This window comes from Phyllostomus discolor, chromosome 6 (genome assembly GCF_004126475.2).
Source record: "Phyllostomus discolor isolate MPI-MPIP mPhyDis1 chromosome 6, mPhyDis1.pri.v3, whole genome shotgun sequence".
Taxonomy (NCBI): Eukaryota; Metazoa; Chordata; class Mammalia; order Chiroptera; family Phyllostomidae; genus Phyllostomus; species Phyllostomus discolor.
Genome location: NC_040908.2, coordinates 23,396,468 through 23,402,787, shown reverse-complemented (window position 1 = coordinate 23,402,787; position 6,320 = coordinate 23,396,468). Strand labels below are relative to the sequence as shown.

The following is a 6,320-nucleotide window of genomic DNA, read 5'->3' as shown; positions in this document are numbered from 1 at the left end:
ATTTACTGTCATGTTGTAACTCTCACTGTTCACTGCTAATGCTTAAGAAGCTATGCATTCTTCTCTCCTCTGTTCTTTGTCTATGCTGAAAGGTAACAGAAGACGGGAAGGCCCCCAGCGGCCAGGATTCCTAAATATGTGCTTCTAAAGAGCATAATAAAATCTTTGGCTCTGTTTTCTATATTTAAGATTATTAATTAATTAATTAATTTATATTTCGAGAGGGGAAGGGAGGGAGACAGAGAGAAGGAGAAACATCAATGTGTGGTTGCCTCTCGAGTGCCCCCTACTGGGGGCCTGGCCCACAACCCAGGCATGTGCCCTGACTGGGAATCGAACTGGCAACCCTTTGGTTTGCAGGCCGGCACTCAATCCACTGAGCTATACCAGCCAGGACTCTGTTGTATATTTAAATAAGAATAGTATTTAACTATGTTAATTTTTAAACAATTAGACCAGGACTGAGAGCAGTACAGTAATAGGTATAATTCTGTACCTTTCTCACTAATTTTTAACCATTCACAATAATATCTTAAGCTAATCCTGATTTTTCTATTTAATTGTATTATTTCACTTATCCTAAATTCCTGTCATTGTAGTCAAAAGTCCCTTGGATAATGTAAGTGGATCTGATAGGAGTTTTAAGCATAGCTTGAAATTCAAAGCCTTTTCTTTTTTTTCATCTGGGTCAATACCTTCCCTTCATCATTACTGTTGTCATTATCATCAAAAGATGAACTATTTATCCTATTTGGCTCATGTCAACAGTTGGAAAGATGGCCTCCCTCTGTCTCCTGTTTCTGGCTTTCTCCTGGCTCATTTTGTACAGACAGAGCAAAGCGGAGAGAGAGACAGACTCGTATATCTCTTACACCCCTGCAAGACTGTCTCCTTCCAGCAACAAAAAAGTCTCTTTTCTTTTCTCTCTCTCTTCCCCTCCCTTTTTATGAATATTCCTAGCTTCTTTTATTTTCCAATTACTGCCAGCTACATACAGTCGATACAACCTGCCTCCGATATTAACCTACTGTCTTGTAATGGAGACTATATTCCCTTTCCATGGATAAATCCAAGCTTATGAGTACATCCTGTACTTTTGAAACCTCTTTCCTAATAAACAGAGCACAATTTTAGACAGCGGCAGAGAGCGGTTTTGCACTCAGGAACAGGTCTGATGCCAGCACACAGGACAGCAGTGCCCTCCACTGCTGTTCCCATTTCCCCAGCCTGACATTGAATTTCCCACTTCTTTCTTGCTGGAGCTTTTCTGCGAACCAGATGTCAACAAGTATATTGGATTCTTTATACGTTAATCTGTTTAACATTTGAAAGTGCTGAAAGAGTTAGGAACATTATTCATTCAGCTATAGCTACTTTCCACTTTCCAATGACCCGAGGGGGGTTAACAGAATACCTGTTTGGAGCAGGTATCCCAGAAGCCACCTCGCTGTGTTTAGAATCCAACTGGCACACAGCCTTTGGTGGGAAGGCAGATGGGTGGTGTTCAGTAAAAATTAAAAGCCTAGGAAAAGTACAGGCCCCTGGGCCAGAACAAAGCCGCTGAATGATGGTTCTTCCTGGGAGTAGAAGTGGGAATTTTTTCTTGCCTTGCCCCTGGGGAGAAAAGTAAAGACAAAACTTCTTTGTAACAGTGACTAATTCCTCAACAGAGGGCCTCCTGCTTTTGCAGAGTAAATTTCATGAGCGGTAAATGAAGAGTTTCTCAAAGCGAGAGCTGACAGAGGAAAACAGAGAAAGAGTACAACCCAATCCGTAACCATTGCCCACACTGTAGGAAAGCAGGAGGAAATTTTCAGAAGCAAGAAGAGGAACCACGCCACCCCCAGATCTTCCTGAGACACGTTTTCTTCCTTCCTGACTCACCGGGTTTCTTTAGGAAAGCCTGGTGAGAAGGGATTAGGAAGCAGGCGAGGGAGCCAGCCTTTTCTGGCAACGTGGGGCATTTTGATTTCAGATGCTGCAAATTGTCAAGAACAGACACGGTGTGCTTGTGTCCTAGGCTGGGGGCCAGCAGCAGTTCAGCTGCAGATGAAGCATGTCAGATGGTCGGTGTTGTCAGCCAGGGACCCAAGGACTTTCCTCAAGCTGCCCCTCTCCGGAAGTTTGAAGATGTCGGGACAGGTTTGCCTTCTGAAACGTGCAAATGTCACCAGCCGGGAGTGGCAGATGCCAAGAGGCGGCTGAAAACAAATCTCCATCTGGTAATGGGTTAGGCTTCCTGGGACACAGATTAGAATACTTTGAAACAAAGTGACGGAAGCACCGGGTTGGCTTTTCACATGTTGTTATGGTCTCTGGGTCATTTCCTGCCTTTGGAATTCATTTCCTGTCCAGGTTCAACAAAACCAGATGATGACAAGAAAGAGGTTGGGATTTTTCTTTGCCTCGGGCCCAGCAGAGGGGCAGCTCTGTGTCTGTGAACTTGAATCTCCATGGTGGTTGCATCCTCCAGTGCTCCTGTCTGCTCACGCTGAGCCCAGGAGGCGGGAAGGCTTAGAATGGAACAATAAATTAGGGAAGGGAGCTACCTCCAGTAGAGGCAGATGAATCCTCTTGTTCCTAGAAAACAAAAAGGGAAAGAATAGATTGAGACGGAAAAATACCATGCTTTATGAAGGGGAGTTCTTTACTACCAATAGCCCATTCAGGGACACAGACCCCATTGAAGGAAAGAGGATGAAACCAGCTCCACAGGGCCCCACCCTTGACCTGCCGGAGTCAGCCAGCTTGCTAGTTAGAACAGTGACATTTGCTACACAATAATGACCTGCTTTGTTTTATTTTATTAATATATATCTCCCACAGAAAAGAATTGAGGGAGCAACAACTATCTTCTTGGTAGCATTTTTATGCTCATTTTTGGGTACTTTGAAGCTGATGTGGATCTTTATTGCAAAATCCCTCTGCCAGTCCCAGTTTGCCCTGGAGCCCCCATGCAGTTCTACAGTGTAGAAACAACCCCCTCCCACCAGAAGCCAAGGTGAACCTCTTATTCCAAGGGCTACAGGAGCCAGTCAAAGCTTAATGCGGAAGCTGCTGCCACTATTGTTTCTCTAAGTCTGAAAAGGTTTGTCTCTCTAGAGAGTGTTCCACAGTCACACGTTCCTTCTGAAAAGCCAGCTGGTGTTGGCCCTGTTTTCCGGGGGAGGCTTGTGAAGTCTGTTCATGTCCAGAGCCCATCTCTCTCTAGACTGAGATCAGAGTTCACGACTTTAGAAGAAGAAGTGATCTTTGCCCCAACCCGGTCCAAGCCCTGCTAACCTGGCAGCAGGCGGCCAGTCTATGCAAAGGAAGTGGCAGCTGGCGATCAGCTTTTATCTCAGGCTCTCCAATCCCCAGAAACAAGAACCAAAACTCCCCCTCCCCCCACAGCCTCCACAGAAGGGCAGGTAATTATTGTGCTCGAGAGTGAATTGAACTGACCTTTCCAAATCACAGTCTCATCAGGTGTCCACAGAAACGGTCTCCTGTGACATTCACAGCGATGGTTCTAACAACATTTAAGAAGTTCTAGGGGAAGTAACTAGGGACAGAGTCGGCTCTATAAATAGGCAGGGTTAAAAACACCTGTAAGCTATGATTCCTGAAGTGCCAGGACTCTGCCTGAGGGCCCCAACTTTCCCCCACTAAAGAGTATCCTGGAAGATGAAGGCATTATATTTCCATGTAACAGTGTATCCCGGGGCTGGTAACTCTGTAAGCCGCTGCATTTAAACTTCAGTGAGTCTGATTGCACAGGTGTGTCCAAGGAGCCAGAAATCTGCATTTTTATCAAGCCCACCTGCTGATGTCGGTGCAGGTTGTCTATGGCTCATACTTTGGAAAACTGTGCTGCAAAGAATGGTTGGTCATTATCACATAAGCATGGATCAACTGGTGATAAGAGAGAGAGCTCTGCACCTGAATTCCAGGCCAGGTGTCGGCACTCTGACTTTGGGCAAAACAAGTGAACTCTCCAAGACTGAAAGCCTCAGGACCAGATGGTGACTTCTAAAAATGTAGCTGGAGACTGGTTTCTAAATTATGTCCCCAAAGCCTGCAAAGTCCAAAGGGTCAGAAGGGCCAGGACTTCTCCAGCATGTCCTGCATGCTCACTAAGCTCGGCAGTGCAGAAAACCCTGGGCACCAGAGAGGTCCCTCTTGCCCAGGGGCTGCAGTCCTGGTGTCTGAGGTCTTGGGGTACGAGATCCACAGTAGAAGATTCATTTCCTTGCTTTGCTCTCAGCCATTTACAAGTATGGCAAAAGGAAAGGGAGGAGAGATTTATGTAGTGCTTTATATGTTTATCTTTGAAAATCTCAAATAACCCTCCTACCATTAGTCTCATTTTGAAGATGAGAGACTTGAGAATCAAAGAGGTTGAATGACTTGCCTCAGTTCCCAAGGTCACATGGCTGCTGTGTGTTTGAGCCAAAATTTGAACTCTCGACTCTCAAGGTGCAAGTTCCATGTTCTTGCTGTAAAACCATTCATAACTGAAAGTTTTGCTGCAGCCATTCTGAAGGACTAGATATTTGGAGATCCTCAAAATAACCCCCCTCCTCCCTGACCTTTATCCACACCCCATACCCACTCTGTTTCAGAATCTCACCACGTCCTTGATCTTTATTGCATCCCTGACCTCCCGCCCCTCAACCGTGCTCATTTCTTATCCCTGCAACTTCTTGACCCCCGGGGGTAAAATACGCCTTCATCTCTGCTGGGCCCGGGGAGACATTTCTGGTCCACAATTATTCTAGTCACTGACTTCGGGACCAGTGGTTTTCATGGGTTGAGAATCCCCGCATGCTTAAGAGGCATTTGTGTAGTAACTGAATGGGAACCCCTCCTGCTCCCCTTCTACCCTCCACCCACTCCAGCTCTCTTCTCAAATCAGGGCCTCAATGCAGGAAACATGAGTCAGCCATACCCTCTTATTAGTCAGCCCCCTCAAACCTCGACTTCCTAGTAATAGTGATTACTGGGATGCTGGGCACCCCCTAGTGGGAGTAATAGAGAGATATGAGAGACTGCTTTGATGCTGTTCTCAATAACCCACCCACCCCCAGCTTCCTGGCCCTCTGCAGCGGCCTTGGCCTTCCAGCCCAACTCACTGTTCTTGGAATGACTCATACTTCCCACGACGATGGGACCTTTTGCTCCATAAAGCCCTCCCTGACTTTACAGACATAATGAACTAAAATTAAGCAGAAGGCAATTCACACAGAACAGTAGGAAAAACTCCCAATGGCATGAGCTCTTGAAACCCTGAAATTCCTTATAAGGCAAACTGAGTAAGACCTGACTGCATTCAGCAAAACAATAGAGAATATCTGGGAAAGATATTTTTGGAAGTGAGGAGGATGAGGGAAAGGCTACTTTGCTGATTTCAAGATATGCGTTAATGCCCACATCTGACACCCTCACCTTATTTCAAGACTTATGCTAATGCACGGCGCTTTGTCCTATCCCTTGTGAGGGCAAGGGAACACCCAAAATTTAACCATTGTGGAATAATCAGATGAAGCCCTGTCCCAGCAGAGGGGCGGCCCACCTGTGGTTATGGGACATTCTGAACATTTGTCACTATCCCTCACTCTTTAAAGACTGTCACCATAACCCCCCCATGGCAGGGGATGAGCCCTATTACATTGTAATCAATAAAGCATTTTCTAAGTACTTACAGGGCTCAGGGAAACCTGATCTTATACATTTTCTGGCCACCTCTAGTTTAGTCCTCCATCCAAAGAAGGGCTTTAATAAAAGATAAGGAGAGCTAACATATTTGAGCGCATGCACTAAGAATTCTTCTTGGCATATTCACAGTCCAGATTTTAGTTCAATAGCTGATCATCTGCCCACTGGGAAGGGGTCAGCCCATTGCCCGCAGCCCAATGCCTGTCCCTAGGGGATACTACAGTTACATAGCATGCCACCTCCATGTAACTTTGGTTGCTACGGTCTTACCCGTTCCTGGATTTGAGTCATCGACTCATTAGTGCCCATTCAAGTTGGCCTCCTCTGATAAGGTCCCTGCGACCCCGCTCATAATGCTGGCAATTCCACTGTGGGATCTTCTCCGCTATAGCTCCTGCCTCCTCTTGAGCCTAGTCGCTCAGACAATTTAATCTCCCAACTGCTTAGAATGTTAATCCCTTTCATCTTCTCTTTTAGAGCCATTTGATGATGTTTATCTCTCTGACAACCAGAATTTAGGAAGAATCTCTCCCCTCAGGCACTTCCATTTTTGTGTCCTTCTTGGCAGCCTTCCCAATGCACCAGAGGCCTCGCAGAAGGAAACCCTCTGTGGAGGGTAGGAG

General features: G+C 46.1%; 1 long non-coding RNA gene across 2 annotated transcripts; it reads right to left on the bottom strand.

Moving 5' to 3' along the window:
* Positions 1 to 969: 969 nt before the first annotated feature.
* On the bottom strand, positions 970 to 5,961 carry LOC118501062. 2 transcript variants are annotated; one of them, XR_004903632.1, is made up of 3 exons: positions 4,117 to 5,961; positions 3,445 to 3,562; positions 970 to 2,580 (listed from the first exon to the last, which is right to left on the bottom strand). It is a non-coding gene; the product is annotated as an uncharacterized LOC118501062 (long non-coding RNA). The 2 variants fall into 2 exon arrangements; XR_004903631.1 differs by having other exon boundaries at positions 3,445 to 5,961.
* Between the last annotated feature and the right edge of the window lie 359 nt (positions 5,962 to 6,320).